Raw genomic sequence first — 24,183 nt, forward strand, 5'->3', positions numbered from 1 at the left:
ATAAATAAATAAATAATACATATTGAGTGATGATAAGTGCTATGGAGAAAACATTAACATTACAAGGCAAATAGGAAGTCTTAAGATAGGGTTGATCTTCTATACAGGTTTGTTAGGGAGGCCTCTGCAGTGGGGTGATGTATGCAGAAAGACTTAAAGACAGTGAGGAAGTGAACCACCCCAAATCTGATTGGATTATTGGATATTTGTGGAACATACGAATTTTTAAGGTAGGTATTCAAGTCTGGAGTTTAGTGGAGAGCTTGGGGTTCAAGATATAAATTTGGGAGCCTTTGGTATACAGCTGTATTTAATGCCCTAGACTTATAGGAAATAGAAGAGGGCTTGAGAGAGACACCTTGATCTTGTCCTGGGGCACATCGATTTGGAGATCATATGGGGAGAAGAGAATGGGGGAAGAAAGAGAGAAAGGAGAGAGAGAGGCTGGGCACGGTGGCTCATGCCTGTAATCCCAGCACTTTGGGAGGCCGAGGTGGGTGGATCATGAGGTTGGGAAATGAAAACCATCCTGGCCAACATGGTGAAACCTCATCTCTCCTAAAAATACAAAAATTAGTTGGGCGTGGCAGCATGTGCCTGTAATCCCAGCTACTCGGGAGACTGAGGCAGGAGAATCACTTGAACCTGGGAGGTGGAGGTTGCAGTGAGCCGAGATCGTGCCACTGCACTCCAGCCTGGCGACAGAGTGAGACTCCATCTCAAAAAAAAAAAAAAAAAAAGAGAGAAATGAAAGTGTTCATTAAAATATGAAGAAAATTAAGCCTGTGGTCACACAGTGTTAAATGTGTTGAACAAAGGAGGGAGAAGTCAACAGTGTCAAATGTTGAGAAAAGTCACAGTTGAGAACAGAAAAGTGACCATTGGCTTTGACAAGATTCAGATTCTTGTTGAAACTGAGCAAAGCCAATTTAATGAAATGCTGAGGACTAAAGCTCCCCTGGAGTGGATTGAGAAGAGAATGTGATATAGGGAAGTAAAACCATGAATACAGTCAAGGTTTGAGAGGCACTCTGTGTGTGTGTGTGTGTGTGTGTGTGTGTGAAGGAGATCGAAATCACATGGTTGTGGCTAGAAGCTCATGTGGGATCAAAGAAGGATTTAGTTTGTTTTTATGATGAAGACATTAAGACATATTTCTAAGTTGAGAAATGATTTAGTATAGAGGGAGAGATTTATGAGCTAGAAGAAAAAGGGGATAATTTCAAAAGCAACATGCTTATAAAGGTAAGGAAAGAGGATCTAGGGTACAAGGTGAGAGAGTGGAATTAATCAGAAAAAGGAGCTCTAATTCCATTGGAAAAAAATGAAAAGTAGGAAAGAGAAAGAGAGAAAAGAGAGAGAGAGAGAAAGTATGTGTCCATGTGTGTTTGTATGTGGTGGTAGCTGGAGGAAATTGGTAGTAGGAAGATGAAGTTGGCTTTTAAAAATGATTTTATCTATTTTTTTTCAGTGAAATATGAATCTGAAGTTGACAACTGTATGTGAGATGCAGTTGAGCTTTACAGACTTAAACAAAGCAAGGTGTTAACTAGTTATCTCAGAGAGGGTGAAAGTGAATTTACTAGAGCAATGTTAAATGGCTATCATACTGAACCTAATTTATAGTGAATCCAGCCAGCAAGTATGTGGAATTGGACTAATGTTTTTAGCTGCTCGGGAACAACTGTGTCAAGTAAGTACATAGTTGAGTTTAACCAGGCTTGGGTTTTTACCAGTCCAGTATGATAAAAGAAGAATAATTTTTGTAGTGGAGTCATTATATTTTTAGATGATGAAATATGTGCTTTGTAAGATAGAGAGGGAGTTAGAGATAATAAAAAACTAGTGGAGTATATAGATTAAAATTAGCTGTGGGATAAAAGAAAATTTTAACTAACCATCAAAGAATGGGATGACTGAAATTGAGATTTTGGATATAGTGTGATCAGGCATATGGCCATATGAGGGTGGCTGGGGTAAGGAGAAGACAAGATTTTTGGCCCTTTACATTCCAAGAATTGAGAGGGCAGGGTGTCAGGTGGCTATATGCTGATTTTAAAGTCACAATGATTGATGAATGGGGTGGCAGAGTCTACTAATGAGTTAGGCTTAGTAGATGACATTTCACGGTGTAGGGACAATGGCAAGCACTATGGCATGTGCTTCAAAAAAGCAGGGGTTTTGAAAAAAGGTATGAAACAATTTGGAAATAACAATGGGAAGCAATGAGGAGATCCACTCCACTTCCGGACTATAAGGAATAGAGAGTAACATATCTTTACTTGAGAGGGAAATAGGAAGAAATGTTCTCAGGCAAGAGCCCGATTTTATTTAGAGCAAGAAGATGTAGGACATTTTCAGGAAAGAAGCTGAGGATGGAAGTAAGATTGCTGAGGACAGACCAGGATTTCTAGAAGCCATAATGGCAGCATCTGGGAGGAGAGAGAAGGTTGGGTGATAAAGTCAGATTAGTGGCATTGCCAAATAGAAGACTGGCATCTATGTGGTGATCTAGGGAGCTTGGATTTATGATGGTGGCTGAGGGGAGCAATATAATGAGCAGCGTTGGGTTTGCTTCAGAGTGTGTGGCAATTGGAGAATTTTGGTGGCTGATTGGTCCATACTTAGAAGTGCAGGGCAACTGGAATCATGTACGGTAAAAGCTTTGGGCTACTGATCTTCTTAATTCAAGTCTAATATTTTCCTTGTTGTTAACCTGGGACTCCTATATCATGTTTTTTAAAGCTCCTGTGAAGTATACAGTATTAGTTGCTCTCTAGGAGTACCAGAAAGGAAAACTTGCTCCTCCTTTTTGTGAAACTCAGAGAAAAAAAAGGAAAACAACTAGGAAAATAAATATGATTGCTTTATAATATACAAACTGTAGATTTATGTTAGGAGGGAATGCATAGGATAGGGCTGATAAAAAGAATGCAGCATAGAGATTGCAAATTTTAAATAGTATCTGGAAGAGACCTTTTACTTTGCTGGGAAATAAGGTATAGGGCATTTTGGTCTGGTTTTTATAGCTGCAATGGGAAGCACTTAATTTATTATAAGACTGCCCTTGGAAAAATAGATGGATTCTCATGGAAATTTGGAGAGGATTCACACCAAGTTCTCATGAAACCTAAAGTTTGATGATGGGGAGTGGCTGAATTCTCAGGATCTATTACAAGCTTAGAATTTGTAGTTTATGGATTTTATAGTCTAAGATTTTGCATTTGTTAATATGACTTCGCTGTACTCTAGGAGATTTGTTCCTGTTTCTCCAGCTTGCCTTTGTGAATTCTTTACCTCCCGTTACAGTTGCCAACAGATAGAATATGATTAACTTGCATAATAGACCAAGTGATTAAGCGTCCCATGGATAGACTATATCTAATCAGGAACAACCTTCTCAATTAACCAAGATTGGAAATGAGAGGAATGAGATTATGTGGCTGCTTAGGCAGCAAGGACTGTGGTTGGACAGATTCCCTTAGAGGGAGATATGGGAAGCAGGCAATGACTACCATCACTCACTACTAAGCTATTCCAGGCTGCAGAAGGATGTGTACAAATGCCTGAAATTATCTGTATTTTTGGTTGGGGAGTGGTCATCAGCATTCTGAATTCATGTATATTTAGCCTTATAATTGTAATGTTTATTATTGCATGATGCTATATGCCATTTTGGCTCATATTCTAGAACACTTTTTAGAACCTTGTAGATGAACCGTAGGAAGTAGAATAATTTTTCTTTTTTTTGAGGCAAAGTCTTGCTTTTGTCCCTCAGGCTGCAGTGTGATGGCACTATCTCGGCCCACTACAACCTCTGCCTCCCGGATTCAAGCAATTCTCCTGCCTCAGTCCCCCGAGTAGGTGGTATTACAGGAGCCTGCCACCACGCCCAGATAATTTTTTGGTATTTTTAGTAGAGTTGGGGTTTCACCATGTTGGTCAGGCTGGTCTCGAACTCCTGACCTCAGGTGATCCATCCACCTCGGCCTCCCAAAGTGCTGGGATTACAGGCGTGAGCCACCGCTCCCGGCCAAATGATTTAAGAAGAGAGTTCTCAGAAGATTTTCTTTCTACTTTTCCCAGAGCCTGCTCACCATTTGGTGTAGGGATATAGAGGAAACACATTTAATAGGAAATTTACAACTTGCTACTAAAATATGCTTCTGTTCCTAGAATTATGCCAAGTGAATGGAACAGATTGTCATTTACTAATGTAACTAATGTAACCCTTAGTTCAGGTATGTCTCTGCCAGGATAATTTGAGGAAGGGAAAGTTGGGGATACTCACCTTTGATTTTGTTTGAGCTTCATATTTTCTTTCTCAAGAAAATTTAATGAAACAGATTTTACTGAACAGCACCTGGCACTTCCTACTTGTATAAAGTGTTAACCTAACATTACAGAAATCAAAAAGTTTTCATTAACAGTGAATAAAATTATAATTATATAAAATTATAACTCTGTTTAAAAATTTCAACTAATGCCTTTCATTGCTAAAATCTTTCCTAAAATTAAGCAAAATCAGACTAACTATGAATATTCTTCAATATTGCTTTCAATACATCCTAAGGACTCAACTGCTTTCTTATTCTTTTGTATTACCTTCTCTTCTAGACATTTGAAGTTCCCTTGAGCTCTCCAAAATTTAACTAATAAATAAGATACAATCTCCCCAATTTCCTTAGTATTTGTGGTCCACAAGAATAATCAGGAAGGTTTCTAATAATTCCAAACAATCACAAAAACAATTACAAAATTGCACACATTTATAAACTGCATAACAAACACAAAATCACAAATCTTTCAACTTTCTTATAATGGTAGTTTTTAACTTCCATCTATATTGGTAACTGAAACTCCCATGGACTTCTATTTTGATTTTTTTAATCTTTGGGGTAGAATTTCCCAAAACACTCATTTACCTCAGATTTCATCCTTCCTTGCTGACAAATAGAAAAAGTAAAAAAGACTAAGCATCATCTTGGCTCTGAAGACAAATTAGAATTTTCAAGACCACAAAGTTCATTAATAAGTTAGCCTCATAGTTGTAATGTTTACTATTGCATGATACTATATGCCAACAGGTGTTGGCCTTGCTCAAGAAAAGTCTTCTTCTTCTTCTTTTTTTTTTTTTTTTTTTTTTGGAGCAGGATCTCACTCTGTGGCCCAGGCTGGAGTGCAGTGGTGAGATCTTGGCTCACTGCAACCTCTACCTTCCAGGTTCAAGTGATTCTCATACCTCAGCCTCCTGAGTAGCTGGGACTACAGGCACATGCCATCACACTCGGCTAATTTTTGTATTTTTAGTAGAGACAGGGTTTCACCATGTTGGCCAGGCTGGTCTCAATTTCCTGACTTCAGGTGATCCACCTGCCTTGGCCTCCCAAAGTGTTGGGATTACAGGCGTGAGCCACCATGCCCAACCAATAAAAATCTGTGGTGCATTTCTTCATAAAGCCCACAGTGGCTGAAGGCTGAGAAGTCCCCCGAGGCATAAAGAAGCAAAACATGGAAATAAAGGGTTTTTTTCTTCTTTTATATCTAGACACAAGCACTGGCCACAAGGATTATTTGATGGCATCAAACCTCAAGTCTGCATTCCTGGGACCATGTTTACTCTTTCCTTAGACTATCTTAGTGTGAGTTGGGTTAGGTAACAGGAGCACAGACTTTTTTATCTCCCTTGGGGAGTGATGTTTTTCCTAAAAAGGGCTCATAAATCAGATCAAGGACAGGTTAAAGAGAAACAGATCATAGCAATCTCTCAGGGCTGCACAACAAACTTTATCAGTTGTAGCTTTCAAAAACATCCATGAGGTGCTCTTGCTATCTAAAAACGAAGTGAGAAATTGCATCTTGCTGTTTACAACAGAAATGGAATCATTTTTCACAACCTGACCTTTATGCCAGGTGCTTTTTCATCAGAAAATATGTCAGTGAGAAAGGAGAAAGGGAATGAATGGTGGAGCTTCATATGAAATCTGAAATTAAATCTATTTCAAGATAGTCATCTTGAAATCGGTGAAGTATCTTGTTTCCACAAAGTAAAATAGAGTATCTAAAACATTTTATTTCATATTTGACTACATTTTATACATAATATAAGTGGGTTTTGAATTTATAGGAAAGAGGCTCCTTTCTCATTTGGAACACAGAGAAGTTTAGTTGCTGATAAGCCAACGGTATTTGATTTCATTGGAGAGTTGGTTTGAGGAAAACATGCAAGAACAGAAAAACTAGTCTATAGGAATAACACATTAGTGAATAACAAAATGTTTACATTGAAAATAATCTGTGGTAAAAGATGTTGCTCCAGCCTAGGCAACACAGTGAGATCCCATCTCTACAAAACCGAAACTGTTAGCCAGGCATGATGGCATATACCTGCAGTGCCAGCTACCAGGGAGACTGACAGAAGAAGATCACTTGAAATGGGAAGGTCGAGGCTGCAGTGAGCTGTGGTCAAGTCACTGCACTCCAGCCTGGGTGATAGAGCAAGGCTTTGTCTCAAAAAAAAAAAATTGTTGCTGTTATTTATGTTACTTCAAAATTTAGAGAAGTTATTCAGTACAAACAGAGTGCCATTCAAAAAGTAAAAATGTGTATCCTAAAGGAGCAAACAAGTCACTGTTTTTTAAAATTACATTTTTTCCCTTAAATTACCAAAAAAGTAAAGCTCAGCTTCAATCACACCAATTTACAATTATAGGAAGGATGAAAATTTCTCCAAATGTTCCCTTCAGCAACATCTCCAAGGAAACCACTGCTAGTACTTTGGCATATTTGCTCCGTGATTTTCCTGTGCGTTTTCTAACTGTCTTTCTCTCTTTCTCATACTTTTACCTTATATAGTCCTATACTGTTTCAATGTTATAACTAGGTATTTTTTTTAATAAAAAGATATAAATATATGGACTTTTTTCATTACCTCTGCAAATAATGGTATTACAAACAAAAAGTCAGAAACATCAATAACTGTATAGGCCATGCCTATACAGCTAGCTGACCACCCTTAGGTCCATGAATTTTAACACCTTTTTCTACCTGGGACATAAAAAATTGAAAGAGGTTGAAAAGCAGGTACCTTAACCTCATTTCTTGGGAAGGGAATACATTACTGAAAGTCATAAAATTTTTCTTTGAAATTTTTCTTTACAAAGGCCAGGCGCGGTGGCTCATGCCTGTAATCCCAGCACTTTGGGAGGCTGAGGCGGGCGGATCACGAGGTCAGGCGATCAAGACCATCCTGGCCAACATGGTGAAACCCTGTCTCTACTAAGAATACAAAAATTAGCCAGGTGTGGTGGCACGCACCTGTAGTCCCAGCTATTTGGGAGGCTGAGGCAGGAGAATCGCTTGAACCCGGGAGTTGGAGGTTGCAGTGAACAAAGATCACCACTGCACTCCAGCCTGGTGACAGAACAGACTCCATTTCAAAAACAAAAAAATAAAGAAAAAATAAGAAATTTTTCTTTACAAAACTTGGACAGGAACTCATACTCTTATGTCTGTAAGAGGGGAAACATGCCGTATCTATTTCAATCTATGGATTTTCAGAGGAGTTGCTTTCCTGGGGTGGGGGAAAGAGACCGCAACTCACATTAACATACTAAGAAATGATATACAAAACATGTCTGATCAACTTGAGTGACCCCAACAGTGCCCAGAGCACAGAAAAGGACAATAGGACCCCAAATGGGAGGAAGAGTCTAGAATTGTGAGTCCCCAATTTGCAATGGGTCCTGTTGGTATGAGAACATAACTGATTTTGAAACTCATCCTAGTAGGGCACTGTGGGGATGTTTGCATGGCCTGGGACTTAGTGGCTAAGAATGTGAGCACAGAAAAAGCTACAACATTTTGAGGCTCATGCAACCTTTGCTGTGGGGTATCCCCTGGCTGAGCAGAATAGATATATGAACACAATAGATATGTGGCAAATATTCATCTCACCACATGTAATACTGATGCCTGGGTAAATCAGGACTTCACCACAGAAGCAGAGGTGACAGTTGTGGTGGTAACTCAAGGTCAAGGAAACTGGCAACTCGCTAAGCTGCCTCTCTCAGTGGGTGTCTGGGGCCATGAGAATCTGTCATGTCTAGTTGTGTGGCAAATGGGAAAATCTCTTATCATTAACTACCAAGAGATTTTAAGGTACGTATGTCTTTTGCTGTAGGGCCTTTCCCCAAATTGAGCATCATCTCGAAAGAGTGGTGATGTTAGTAATGGTTCAGGAGTAGATTTCAGGTCCAAGTTGGTGCCGTGGCAAAGAAATCAAAGGAGACTGGGATCATCAGTAGCAAAAGAGGCAAAAGGCCAGAGAACTGATCAGGTAAGGTTTATGTGCATCCTTGGGAAACCTCAGATACATGCGTTTAAAGAGATGCTCTCAATCAATAGACAAGTAGGGATTGGTAGCATCAAGATTTGAGTACTGACAGATATTAATGTTAATATTCATACACTGTATTCACCTTATTGTAAGTGTGTTGCTGAAGCAAATGTCTCTCACATTACCTAAGATGAGCCTTGAACAAGTTTTTCAGAGAAAATGAATTTATTTTTCAAGTCATTGTAGCTACTCTTAGTTTATATATATTATCAGATAATGATTTGCAGCTTTTAAATGACTTAGAAAACTAAACTTATTTTCTAAAGTCATAAAACTTTATTTTCAAAGAATTTGAAGTTCAAATTCGAATGAAATTATTATCAAAATAATGCGTTCTTTAGCTTTTTCCTTTCTAAAATATTTATAAAATATTGTCAGGGTTTTTGTTTGCTTGCTTTTCTTTTTGCTACGGAAGTACCAGTTAAATATCCTTTATCCAAAGTGCTTGGGATCAGAAGTATTTGACATTTCTTTTTTGGAGGGATTTTGGAATATTTTCATTACTGATTGAGCATTCCTAATCTGAAAATCTGAAGTCTGAAAATATCCAGTGAGTATTTACTTTGGGCATCATGCCAGCACTCAAAGTTTCACATTTAGGGGCATTTTGGATTTCAGGTTTTTAAATTAGGAATGCTCAACCTGTAATACTTGCTTGGCTTTGAAAAATGTAAAGGTCAAGGAACGCGTAAAAAAGAAGTATCATCCTTAATTCTACCACCAATTCCTTCAAAAATATGCATAGCTAGTGATCAGGATGTGTCAAACAAGGGGATTCTTTTATTTCTACCTTTGTTCTTGGTCCATCTAAGGAAGTAATTAATACCCCAAATTCCTATGTCAGATACTTTATTAAATAAATTAACTCGACTATTCACAATCTCTCAAAAAGCAATGCCTGTGAGAATTATTCTTTCTATTTTTTGATCTGGAGGGGTTGTTTGCACAATCATATGGTGCAGTAATATAAGCAGTAGGATGTCACCGAAATGTACAAAATTAAATATCAATGATATTGGTAGCTAACACATTTTGTACTTAGTATGTGTCAGGCTCTATTATTAGAGCTTTGTATGTATTATATTACAAATGCCTCACAAAAACTCTGTGAGCAAATACTATTATTATCTCTATTTTACAAACAAGGAAACGAAGGCAGGTAAAAGCCAAGTAGCCTGTCTGAGCCTACACAGCTAGAGTCCGTGGGTAACACAGGCAGATTAACTTTGTTTATTAAGTCTCTTGTAGAAAATTAGTGGATGGGCTGGCATTTAAGGGAAAATCTTGCATTTGGTATTGACTATTGACATATAATTCCTTGCAATTTTTAACTTTGTTAGTCTCTGAATTAAAATAGGGCATATATATGAAATGTGGCATTTCAAAATGCCAGTTAGCAAGCCTCATAAGGGAATGTAACCGCCTATGGAAGATGTCAATCATTGGTGCCTCTCCAGTAAGGAGAAGTTGAATTGCTGTGCTTTTGATTACAGATTACATTTCCACATCACTCTGAATAAGGAAGGGACATACTTTCTGACATTTTAAATGTTAGCATTAGGCAATGTGAAACTGGCTAATTTATTCTGGTCAAAGGAAAGAGGTATAGAATTGAGCATTATTGTAAATTCATGTTAACTCCTAATAGTTCCTTTTCCAGGAATCCAAATTTAACTTCATGGTTTCGATAAATCTAATAAATTGTATGAGAACAGATGGAACAAATTATTCCAGATGCATGCAGTTGGACCATTTCCAGCAAATGGAAAGCATTATAATTCCACACCATCCTATAATAGATTTAAGATACAGAAATGTGAAGCATTGAACCTTGTAGCTGTATAGCTGGAAATTTTATTCATGGTACCTTTACCAGAAATTATACCTGATGTGATCTGTGTTCTGCCAACCTTATTTGTTTTGCGCCATGAGGTATAGGAAGTGGGGAAGATGAAGACGTAAGAGAGAAATTTAACCACACAGAAATCCAATTCAGATAATTTACAGATTGTATAAAAGATCTTTCTACTTAAAGCAGCACTTGACTAAAAGATACCAAAACTGAATTCTGTATTTCATCACAACTCACTGAACCTGGGAAATGAGTACGAGCTGAGAACCCCTCCAGCTGAAGGTGATAAATGACAAAGAACTTTGAGAGTTATCAGTACACTAGAACCTCAGCAGACCTAACTGAAGACTCTTTCCTGAACAAAAAACAATAGGAATTTTCAAAAACCAATTAAATACAGACTTAGGAACTCATTCAGTCTTATCCAGGATATGGTTTTCAATCCTGAATTAGCAGAACCGTAATGAACCCCATGTTTGAAGCACATTAAAACCCCTTCATCTTTTTTACCACTAGAGTAATTCCTCAGTAAATTGCTTCATTGGTTTTGTTTCTTTGCCTGGAAGGAAGTATACAATTCATTGTCCATGTTATTGATCACTGTAGTAGTCCTTGTATTTCCTCTAACAATTGTGTCTGTTCTTCTTCCACATATTAACATGCTACATTAATTTTTCAATACTTAATATTTTATATTTTCATTTAAAATACAAATACAAGTATATGCCAGAATATAATTTTAATGCATTCTATTCCATGTAACTAAAACATTCTAAAATTTTTCAGCTTGAAAGGGGACTTTGTCACCTTTTGCTGGAAAGTTGTGTAGTAGAGTTACTTCAGAGATTACATGTATTGCTAGCATCAAAATCATCTTTCAAGGGCTTAGGTACCAGACATCCTCATTTCATTAGATTCTCTTTATGTACTCTGTAGTTTTCATCTTCATGGCTTATCTGTATTATCCTAGTATTCCTACCTAGAGAATTTCTTCAATCTCTCTAACACATTAGAGATTGTTCTTGCAATCTGATTCTGTCGAGTCAATCATATTTCCTCCTTCCTTTAAGATCTGACCAAACACTCGTCTCTAGCAAATTTCCTCTGATCAATTCCATTATTCTCTGATTTTGACTCATCTTTTAATATTAGCATAGTTAGATATATTGTTTTTGATGTTTTGCTTTGTAGTTGTACTTTACCTTCTGGTTATCTTACAAGAATATTCCAGGTTTGCTGTTATTGTGCACAATAGCTCCAATATCTTTTGAAATCACTCACATCATCTATTAATAATAATAATGCATTGTCCTTTTAAGCAAGGACAACATTATAAGTCATCAGGGTTTTTCTTTTGGAGGGAACAGGTATCAATCCCTCCAGCTTTTAGAAGCTTCTTCATAGACACTTTACCAGATGGACGCTGTAGTAAAAGCAAGTTGAAACCCGTATCTGTCAAATATCAAATAATTATTGGAAAGGAGACACAAAACCATAATACATCTTATTTTTTGTCAACTCAAGGAAGTCACTGATCTCTGTCCTCAGCCACTTTGGACCATCACCTTGCAGGAATAAAATGTAAGAATCCAGGATAGTAGAATCTGTAATTCCCAGAGATCTGTTTGATTTGCTGTGGTTTTATCTAAGCTTTATTGAAATATAATTGAGAAATAAAAATTGTATAAATTTAAAGTGTACAAAGTGATATTTTAATATATATGTATATACACTGTAAAGTGATTACCACAATCAAGCTAACTAACGTATTCATCACTCTACAGAGTTATATTTTTTTGTTTGTAGTGCTGAGAATCTTTAAGATCTATTTTTACCAAATTTCAAGTATCTAATATTGCCACTGAAAGTAATGGCAAAACCGCAATTACTTCTGCACCAGACTAATATTATTATTATTATTATTATTAACTATAGTTACCATGCTGTACATTTGATCTCCAGAATTTATTCATCTTATACTGAAAGCTTATACTCTTTGACCAAATCCCCCCTTTCCCTAATCGCCCAGCCCTTGGCAACCATCTCCAGTCTCTGTTTCTATGAGTTTCACTTCAGATTCCACATGTAAGTGAGATCATGTGGTATTTGTCTTGCAGTGTCTGGCTCATTTCACTTAGGTTAATGTCCTCTAAGTTCATCCATGGCAGGATTTCCTTCTCTTTTAAGGTTGAATAATATTTCATTGTATATAAACATAAATATAAATACACACATACCATTTTTTCTTTATCCATTCATTCATCAATGGACACTTAAGTTGTTTCCCTTTTGGCTACTGTGAATAAACTGCACTGAAAATAAAAGTGAAGATATATATTCAAGAACTGTTTTTAATTCCTTTGGATACATACTCAGCAGTGAGGTGGGATTGCTGGATCATATTGTAGCTCTATTTTTAGTTTTTTGAGGAACCTGTATACTCTTTTTTATAATGGCTATAGTAATTTAGAATCCTATCAACAGTATAAGGGTTCCTTTTCTCCACATTCTTGCCAACACTTGTCATTTGGCTTTTTGATAATAGCCATCCTAAGAAGTGTGAGGTGATGCCTCATTGTGGTTTTGATTTGCATTTTCCTGATGATTAATGATGTTGAGCACAGCACTTTTTCATAATTATAAAGCTACAGTAATCAAAACTGTGTGTTACTGCCACAAAAACCAACACATAAACCAACAGAATAGAATGGAGAGTTCAGAAGCCATGCATGGGTACAAAGCCATGCATGGGTACAAAGGTACTAAGGATACACAAGGGGGAAAGCGTAGTCTCTTCAATAAATGGTGCTTGCAAAACCAGATAACCATATGCAAAAGAATAAAATTGGACTCTTATCTTACACAATACACAAAGTTCAACTCAAAATAGCCTTATACATAAGATCTGAAGTCGTAAATATCGTAGAGGAAAACACAAGAAAAGCTTCATGACATTAGTCTTGATAATGATTTTATGAATATGACCCTCAAAGCATAGGTAATGAAAAACAAATACAAACAAGTAGGTCTACATCAAACTACAAAGTGTTTGCACAGCAAAGGAAACAAACAACAAAATGAAAAGGCAACCTACAGGATGGAAGAAAATATTTACAAATCATATATACAATACATGACTAATAGCCGAAATACGTAAGGAACTCATGAAAATCAATAGAAAAACAAGCCAACAAACAGAAGCACCTAAATAAAAATGTGGGCGAAGGACCTGAATAGACCTTTTTTTAAAGGTCACATGCAAATGACCAACAGATATATGAAAAGTGCTCAACACCAAAGCTCTGTTTTGTCCAGTATCCCCACTCCTATCACAGAGAAATTTGTCACCTTACCTGACAAAAAAAAGAGATCATTTCATCAGCCTCAAAATAAAGGACCCAAGAATATATTCCCAACCAATGTGGGAAATCCCTGCTGGTAGAAGACCATTCAGCAAGTGACGTCATCACCAGAAAGGCATTAAGGGACACAGTTTAAATGTTGCAAAGGATTTTAAAAAGAACCAGGAGTGAGATAGCACTCAGAAATAATTCTTAGTTTTATTATGTATGATAATGTTACTTTGTCAATGTAAGAAAATATTTTTGTCTTTCAGAGTAGATGCTATATTTGGTTCTGCCTCCCACTCCCCCCACCACTATCCTACTTTATTTCATAGAGGAGTCATTTTGTGGCCTCACAAGAGAGTTGGCCAATTCTGCTGAAAGATTGGCATTGACATTTGCTTGTAGGAGTGCCTGAGGACAGAGAAACTTCCCAGCTTGCATGACTAGGTTGGATAACTTCTTCTTCCTGTTTGCCAATAAACATTATGTTTGGCAGAAAACGGTTAAAGATTTGCTTCTATTGCGCAGGCTGCCTGTTAATGAGAGGGATGTAGCCTTCCCCTCTCATAGCTGGAGACTTGTAACACATACTGAAAAAAGGCTTCATAACTTCTAAAGGATCAAATTGGCTTATGTCAGTTTATAACAACAGGATTTTATCATTGACTGGCCATACTGACCTAGTAGTAATAAGATACTTTTCTTCCCAAGCTGTCTCTGAAATAGTAGCTGCTTCATGAACATCTTGTCTGATGAATTATTTTTTTAAATGACTCTCTTTTCTCTCAAAATCTGAAGGTGTTCTAAAAATACTAGCAGTTTAATCCAAGGACCATTTTGCAAGGACTCTCAGTCAGCATATTTTACAGAGAGAATGGCTGGTGGAGTCATTTTACTAGAAGACATGACATAGCTTGTAGTCCCAAATCAGATCACTGCAGGCCAGGTAGCAGGTCTTCTCTTAGCACTTTTCTCTTCACCTTTCCATGCGGCAGAGGGCAGTAGTGAACTGTGCATTTTTCTATGCTTTCTTTCCTTTAGAAACATAAGCCAAATACATACAATAATAATAATACATTTAAAATAATATTTAAACTATTCCACATATATAGTATTTTTGCTTCACTGAACAAACGAATTTACCTGGGCCACAATCCAATAGATAGTAGCTAATTTTAGACTTCAGACTTGTGCTTGTTTGGACAACTTAGAATTTGAGTATAATGTTATATTGCAACTAGTCATTAACAAATCAGGTGTGAGAAGAAATTAGACATTTCAATGTTTTCTGAGAAGCACAATTTCCTTAAGGAAATGTTGTGGCATAAATGTATTTTAGATATATTTTAGGCTTAAAACGTTGTGTTCTTCAAGGAAAATATCAAATCTTTCACAAAATTCTATCTTCTTTAAAAGACTTTTTAATAAATTAAGTAAAAATGATGTTTGTTGTCAAACAACTACATGTATGGAATTAAAAAATTAGAGTTATGCAGTAGGAAAAAAGCCCTCTAACTCACTTTTTGGTACTCACTATTTCTGTTTACCTGGACTAGTCAATTTTAGCTTTTTAAAAGTTTCTTATTTTCTGGTACTTACCTATGTATTTGAAAATATCATGTTTATCCTAATTTTTCCTTATTTTTTGTCTTAAATGTCATCTGTTGTCTTCCTAGTAAATAAGATGAAAAGTTAGCTCTTTTATACTCTTCTCTAATATCTCCTCTCCATATTCTTCCAAAATATCATTTAAAATTATTCAATCTTGGACCTTGCGCTTCACTTGTAGTAGGCAATTATTAACTATATATCTACTTGCAGGATATTTGAACCACTGAAAGGGGTTTCCAATAAAGAAAAGGTTATTCACATATATTTTAAAACATATGGAATGCAGCTAAGGCTGTGTTTAAGGCAACCTACAGGATGGAAGGCAACCTACAGGATGGAAGGAAAATTTGGAACTCAATCTTTTTTATGTCAATTTTTCCAAAATTGATCTATGGCTTGAATACAATCTCAATCAAAATTCCATCTTTTTTTGAAAATTTGTGCCCTTTCTATAATGCAGATCTAGTATACTTAACAGTAATCTCAAAAGAGAACAAATGAAAGCTATACGGTACCAGATGTAAAGACCTGTTATAAAAGCACAGCAATTAAGACAATGTAAGATTAGTACAAGCACAATCATACCAGTGAACTAAAATATAGAGCCCAGAGACAGTTCCATACATGATATATGATATGATATGTGACAAAAGCATTGTTGCAGTTCTGTGAGTTAGAAAGAGCTAGGTCAACTGGAAATCTATATGGGAAATATGTACTTCAACCTACGATATATGTGATAGGCAAAAATTAGGGGTAAATCATATACCTACATATAAAAAGAAAAACAATAATTCTTCCTAAAGAAAATAGGGGAAAATCTTTAAGACCTTTAAATACTTCGTGTTTCATGAAGATCTTCTTAAACAAAGATTTCTTAAACAGAGTGTGAAAACTCACACCATACAAAAAAGATTATAAGTGAACTGCATTAAAATTAAGAATTCGTTTTTATTCAAAGACATTTTAATATTAAGTGTTAAAAAGCAAAGCATAGACTCATATTTGATAAACAAATTATATTCAGAATAAAGAGCTCCTACAAAACAATAATAATAAAAAGACTGACAACTGATTTTTTTGTTTTTTGTTTTTTTGGTTTAGATGGAGTCTCGCTCTGTCGCCAACCTGAGGCTCTTGGCTCACTGCCACCTCCACCTCCCGGGTTCAAATGATTCTCCTGCTTCAGCCTCCCGAGTAGCTGGGACTACAGGCGCGCAGCACCACGCCCGGCTAATTTCTGTATTTTTAGTAGAGACGGGGTTTCACCATGTTGGCCAGGATGGTCTCCATCTCTTCACCTCGTGATCCACCCACCTTGGCCTCCCGAAGTGCTGGGATTACAGGTGTGAGCCACCGCGCCTCGCCTGACAATTGATTTTTTAAAAAACAGGCAAAGACTCCTCACAAGAGAGTATATTCCAGTGATCAATAAGGATAACAAAAGGGATGTGCAAATGGCTAGGTACAATTGATTAGAGAATTGCAAATTAAAGTACAGTGAAATACAGATACACATCTATCACAAGAGCTGAAGTTAGAGACTGTCAATGCCAGCAAGGATGTGGAGCAGCCAAAGAAAGTGTAAATAGTAGGAGCAAAGAGCCAGCACTACCCTTAGGCTAGAATAGCTGAAAGACAGGACCTCCTAGAAGTCCATTGGAAGAGAAACCCAGCAACTGCCACCTAAGGCCCAGTAGGGAGGGAACTTTCCTCTGCTGGCCAGTCTGTACCTTCCATTAAATAAACTAAATTGGAAGCCAGAGGGCGCTGGGTGCAGCTGATGCAATCTATAAGGTCAGACTCCCATAGCACAGAACTGAGTGGAGAGATGTGGTGACTGATCTGGAGGGATAAACAAAGAGCCAGCAAGACTGTTCAATCATTAGATAATTTGTTTGCTCTCTCTCTATCAATGTAGCTAGCTAACCTAGCTAGCTATTTATTTTTGCCTAGCTGTTTCTGTTTGTTACTTTTTGGTGGGAAAGTTGCTGCATATGTAAAGAAAATCAAATGGCACAAAAGATTCAGAATGACAAGCAACTAACGTTTGTATGCTTACATGTCAGGCCTTTGCTAAGCTTATTTACAGACTTCAGGGTTTCTTGCTCGAGGTACAGTATGATTAAATTTTGGAGGTGGGAAGAGGATATTAGCTAAAGGCAGTTGCATATGCTACAATAGTAACTTTTTAAAAAAGTTTCAAAGGCAAAATACTTTTACAGTGAATTTTACTAAAATTTGCATAATCAAAACTTACAAGGGAAGAGAGACAAGCATAGTCTAATACTATGATAGTTAATAGTTAAATTAATTTGACTAATGGTCCTATTAATTAATTAATTTAATAGAGCAATACTTATTTGATCGGAGTATTTATCATTTGAACAGCTGGCAGTCATTTGTTCATCCTATTTTCTTAAAGAAAACATCTGCAGAGGGAATGTTAAAATAATGACTACATTTTGCAATTGAAGGTTTTTGTGTTAAGTGCATGATTTTTCCCTTGGCACGAAAGACATGTAGTTCATGGTAGCAAATGGAATATATACTGCAAAAAAATACTTGTCATAATCTAACCACCAAAAATACATTACATTTTTAATAGATTTAATATTATTCTCTTCCAACATATTTACAAACACAACTTTTTTAAGAATTATGTTTTATGTATACCTACCTAGGAGTTACTTCGGGTTCAGTTCCAGACCACTGCAATAAAGTGAATATTGCAATAAAGTGAGTCACACAAATGTTTTGGTTTCACAGTACATATAAAAGTTATGTTTACACTATCCTGTAGTCTAGTAAGTATGCAATATCATTATATGTAAAAAAATGTGGAAACCTTAAAAAATACTTTATTGCAAAAAATGCTAATGATCATCTGAGCCTTGAGAGAGTTGTAATTTTTTTGCTGGTGAAGGTTCTTGCCTTGAGGTTCATGGATGCTGACTAATCGGAGTGATGGTTGCTAAAGGGTGGGGTGGCTGTGGCAATTTCTTAAAATAAGAGAACAATAAAGTTTGCCACAGTGATTGACTCTTCCTTTCACAAAAGATTTCTCTGTAGCATGCGATGCTGTTTGGTAGCATTTTTCCAAGAGTAGAACTTCTTTCAAAATTAGAGTCAATCCTCTCTAACCCTGTTGCTGCTTGATCAATTAAGTTTATATTATACATATATATGTGTGTATTTATACATATATACACATAAATTTATATCATATTCTAAATCCTTTCTTGTAATTTTAACAATGTTCAACTCATCTTCACCAGGTATAGATTCCATCTCAAGAAACCATTTTCTTGGCTTATACATAAAAAGAAGCTTCTTATCCTTCCAAATTTGATCGTGAGCTTGTAGCAATTGTCACATCTTCAGGCTTCACTTAGAATTCTAGATCTCTTCCTATTTCTCCTACCTCTGCAGTTACTTCTTCCTCTGAAGTCTTGAATTCCTCAGAGTCACCCATGAGGGTTGGAATCAACTTCTTCCAAACTCCTGTTAGTGATATTTTCACCTCCTCCCATGAATCACAAATGTTAATGGCATCTAGACTGGTGAATCCTTTCCAGAGGTTTTGAATTTACTTTGCCCAGATCTATCAGAAGCATCACTATATATGGAAGCTATAGCCTTACAAATGTATTTCTTAAATAATGAAATTTGAAAGATGAAATTACTCCTTGATCTGTGGGCTGAAGAATGGATGTTGTGTTAGCAGACATGAAAACAACACTAATCTCCTTGTACATGTCTGTCAGAGCTCTTGGGTGAATAGGTGCATTGTCAATGAGCAATAATATTTCAAAAGGCATCTTTCTTTTTTTTTTTTTGGAGGAATATTTTTAGTTTGTTAAATAAAAATGTTTTTTAGAGTGATACTTTTCACATTACAAAAATAAACCAAAATGAAGAAAAGGTCACTGTAAAATGACGGAAAAGGATCTGTAGATTTGCTTTTAGTATTTCAAATAGCTGACAATGCATGTCAGAAAATGAATGCAAGATCACAACAGTCTTGTATTTGCTTTGTATTTGAAGAAGATAGTGAAATAAGTGGCCACATTCTATTTTCTTTTAATTGCTATTAATATGGTTGATCTGATTGGCTCTTAGATGAATTCATCTAAGAAGTTCTCCAGTTGTTCTATTAGCATTCGTTTTTAAAACTTTGATGCTTCTTTAATGACATTTTGTAAAAATATTAGTCTTGTTTGTAAACTGCCTTGCACATGCTTCAGTAAAGTGAAGATTCTTTCATATTTTCTCCCTGGCTTTCCTATCTCTTTCATTATTTGTGGTTTTAGTTCGGTATTGACCTCTTCATGGCTTCTGCAATGCATCAATTTCTTTCCTTTGTTGAGTGAAGATGCTGGTATGTTCTCTTCAGCACATTGTTCTTTATCTCTTGGCTCCTCATGATTTTCTAAAAATCCACCAACAGTGAGGTCATTGGTTCCTAAATGGTCATGACCAAGAGCCTCCATGTGATTGGTTGGCCGTTCCAGTAAACTGGCTGGAGAAGATGTTGAAAATTCAGTATCCATAGCATTTGGTGTAGTGTCTGATGAAAGTTGGTCTGCAACATGATTTTCAACTGCATCATGTATTATCGAACCATTAGTGGTTTCTGAAATTTTATGAAGAGGAAGAAGCTTAATAAGATCTGGCTGTGCTTGAGTTGTACATGCAGGTGGTCCTTTTCCCCCGATATGATTGTTTACAACAGGATTCTGCTGTCTGCCTCTTAGTAGTGGAGACATACACTGACGTCTTTTAGGGATCCCTTGCATATTTGATTCTCCAGGTCGTTTATGTTTATTTTGAGGTCTAGCCACAAATTCATCTGCTTCATCTGTCATCATACCCTTCTTATCCAGCTTAAAGGAGTTGCCAAATGTATGCAACCTTCGCGGCTGATCAGGATCAAGTTCTCTTAGTGGAGAAGGTACTTGCTTGAGGTATTCCTGGTAGTTCCCCATTTGTGCTATAGGAACACTGTGCACTTGATCTTTGTCCTGTCCTTTAAGAAATCTGCGAGTGTGCTTCAAAAGATTAGATCTCATTCTTGTTAAGTGATCCAAAAGATTTCGTCTTGGTATGTCATAAGCATTTCTAAATGTCTGTGGCTTCAAATCCTTATTCAGCAAAGCAACTTGGAACCCAGTGTATTCCTTCATATTAAGGTCTAGCAGTCTGTGAGGGACATCGTCTGAAATTCCCTGGAGAAGTTGTTGAAAATCTTTCCTATATGCCCTTGATAAACCATGTGATCGGCTCCAGACTTTTATTCCATTTACCTGTACTCCTTTTTTACCTACAGATCCAATGACTTGATCAGATTCTATTTTGGCCTGTTGACTCAGTTTTTTGAGGTATGAAATGACACTGTAACTAAGTCCATATTCCATACCGTCTGCTATTAGGTTAGGTGCTCCCATCATACTAACAGCTTTCTTCAAGGGCCCGAGATAGTAGGGAGGCATGGTCTTCAAATAACTTTCAAATGACTGTCTCCACTTCAAGGTTGGTTTTGCTTTATGCATTTTAAACAAGTCATCTAAGAGGGGAAGAAGGACTGGATAATTGTTAAGGCATCACAAATAAATTGACACAGTTCAGTGCTGTACTGGCTTTCAAGTAACCAAAAGGATGACCAAGTTCACTATATTTTGCACTATTGCTGACGTATACCTGCCAACATGTTTGAGGAGATTTCCTTTCCAGGATAAATTGAGTCAGTGATGAAGGTTCCTACTCGTATTTGTCAAAAGGAAGTTTATCAATAACCATTGGTTCAGTCTGCACAGGAAAACTTCACTACAGGATGAGATGTACGAGGTGGTAGTGTTGGCGAATTTTGATCTGGCCAAAAAGACTCTGGAACAGGCCAATAACCTATAGGAACCCCAGTTTTAGGATTTGGTCTGACATATTTGAGTTTGTGACAGCTATGCCAAGGCTGAGATCCAAAAGGCCTTGATTTATCTGGCTGCCCATCTTCTACAGAGGAAGGATCTGGTCCTGCTTTTTGAAAGTTTATTACCACCCAACTTTGTACTTTCTGCACCAAGGACTCCAGACACTGATTAAGCATTCTTGGAGAACACACAGAATACGACCGGTTGCCTGTCACTTCACACATCGGTGTGATTGCGGAGTCATCTAAAGGCACACCTGTCAACTGTTCTGATTCTACTGACATGGTGCCAGGCAACCGCAACACTAATGCAAAGAGTCTCTGATCCCAACAAAAATGTTCCTTGGTCAATTCACTTCCAGGCAAAGGAGAATTAAGAGGTTAATGAAGCTCATCCTGGACTCCACCGGTGGTAGTCAACTTGCTCCCATCAGTAATTGTGATAATTTTTGCTGGCTCCAAGAAAAAAGGGTTTCTTCCCTGCCCATAGTTGTCTATGCCAGTTGCTAATCTATTTAAATTTAATAAATCAAAAGCTGTCCTTAGGGATTGGCCAAGAGTCCTAAGTCCTTCAGCCTGAAGGTTTTTCAGTTCATTCATAAACGTTGTACCGTTTTCTTTCCAGCCAGCCTTGATAGCACAGGGCGGCTCTTCGAAAGTGACGAGCATATACCTGTCTCCTCTGCTGGCAGGGTCCTGGGCACGGAGCCACGGGACTAGAGGAGGAACAGGGCGGGCGAGATGGAAGCACAGAGGCGAGGTTACGAGGCGGAAAAGGGGCGCCCAGCGTCCCCGCCGCCTCCACAGTATCGCACACTTAGCGGCCACCCCTTCACGCGGTCCCCCACACACAGATCGCTCCCCACGCACAGCACTGGGGCCATAGCCCGGCCCCGGCCTAGCCCGCCTCACAGAGCCCGCCCGCCTGCGCGTTGGGGGAGGGGAGGGAGGGGCATCTTTCTTTCTTATCAGCAAGTCTCAATAGTGGGCTTAAAATATTCAGTGAACTGCGCTATAGGTAGATGTGCTATCTTTTAGGCTTTATTGATCCACTTGTAGAGCACAGGCAGAGTAGATTTAGCATAATTCTTAAGGGTCCTAGGATTTTTTTGAATGGTAAATGACCATTGGCTTCAACTTAAAGTCATTAGGGACATTAGCCCCTAACAAGAGAGTCAAACTGTTTTTAGAAGCTTTGAAGACAGGCATTGACTTCTCCTTCCTATGACAGACCTAGATGAAATCTTCTTCCAATATAAGGCTATTTCATCTACATTGAAAATCTGTTGTTTAATGCATTAATCTTCATCATTTATCATAGCTAGATCTGAATAAGTTGCTGCGGCTTCTCCATCGGCATTGCTGCTTTATCCTCTGCTTTGATGTTATGGAGATGGCTTCTTTCCTTAAATTTCATCAACCAACTTCTGCTAGCTTCCAGCTTTCTTCTACAGCTTCCTCACATCTCTGGGCTTTCATTGAATTGAGAGTTTGCACTGGGTTAGGCTTTGTTTCGAGAGAATGTTATAATTGGCTTGATCTTCTGTCAAGAACACTGAAACTTTCTGCATGTCAGTAATAAGGCTGTTTCACTTTCTTATCATTTGTGTGTTCATTGAAGTAGCACTTTAAATTTCTGCCAATAACTTTTGATTTGTATTCACAGCTTGGCTAACTTGAGCAAGAGGCCTGGCTTATCTTGGCTTTTGACATGCCTTCCTCACTATGCTTAATCATTTATAGCTTTTTACTTAAAGTGAGAGATATGTGACTCTTCCTTTCACTCGAACACTTAGAGGACATTGTAGGATTATTAACTGGCCTAATTTCAATACTGTTGTGTCTCAGGAATAGGGAGAATCTTAGAGAAGCACAGAGATAGGGGAATGACTGGTCTGTGGAGCAGTAAGAACACATACATGTATTAATTAAATTTGCTTTCTTATATGGGAGTGGTTTGTAGTGCCCTCAAACAATTACAATAGTAACTTTAAGATCACTGATTACAGATCGCTATAATAGATATAATAATAATAATTAAGCTTGAAACATTGCGAGAATTACCAAAATGTGACACAGAGATACAGAGTGTACAAATGCCATCTCTGTGTCGCATTGGGAAATGACACTGATAAACTGATAAAATTGCTTAGTGCAGACTTGCCACAAACCAGTTTGCAAAAAATGCAGTATCTATGAAGTGCAATAAAGTGAAGTACCATAAAGTGAGATATTCCTGTAAGTATCCTTTGTTTTCACCTATACCACAAATGTTTCCCCATATGAACATCATTGCATAGATTTCTATTGTCCATATCAGTAATAATTTCTTAATGAGGGATTACTAGAAGTAAAAATACTTTATCAAATTCATGTTAATTATTTTAAAAATCTTGATACATAATAGAAAATTACCTCCCTGAAAGGATTTATCTATTTACACTCTTGGCAGCATCTAATCAGAATTCAGGTTCACAGTTTCTTCACCATTTTGTTCTTTGAAAATTTGATAGGCCAAAATCTGGTATGGCATTATTTTATTATGAATTTATTTGATTACTTGTGAGATTAAATATGTTTTTTTGTTTAATGACCAGTTTTATTTCTTCTGTTTTTTGCTGTAATCTATTTAACTGAATCCACATGTTCTGTCCTTTTGGCTAATAGATATTTAAAATAATTATTTTTTAACAAAGGATAAGTATGCTAAACATTATTATATGAGTTTTGAATATTTTACTAGTTTGTCTTTTAAAGTAGCTTCTAATTTTTTAACACTAAAACAATTTTGACTTTATATGTAGTCAAGTATATAACTTTTTGTATAATTTTTAGTATTGGGGGATTTAATTTGGCTTAAAATTTTAATATTTAATCCATGTATAGTTTATTTTAATGTAGTTGTAAAGGGAGATCCAATTTTATTGTGTGTGCATGTAGACATGCATACATATATGTATTTAAAATTTATTTATTTTTTAAAATAGAAAACCTTTCCAAAAATGTCTAAAAGGAACTTATTTGTTCCACACTAAATTATTTTATTCTT

The 24,183-nt window shown here is 36.9% G+C and overlaps 1 pseudogene; it reads right to left on the bottom strand.

Moving 5' to 3' along the window:
• Positions 1 to 19,275: 19,275 nt before the first annotated feature.
• On the bottom strand, positions 19,276 to 21,809 carry LOC100939905 (integrator complex subunit 6-like; annotated as a pseudogene).
• Positions 21,810 to 24,183: the final 2,374 nt, after the last annotated feature.

The sequence above is a fragment of the Pongo abelii genome, chromosome 4 (assembly GCF_028885655.2).
Source record: "Pongo abelii isolate AG06213 chromosome 4, NHGRI_mPonAbe1-v2.0_pri, whole genome shotgun sequence".
NCBI classification, from domain to species: domain Eukaryota; kingdom Metazoa; phylum Chordata; class Mammalia; order Primates; family Hominidae; genus Pongo; species Pongo abelii.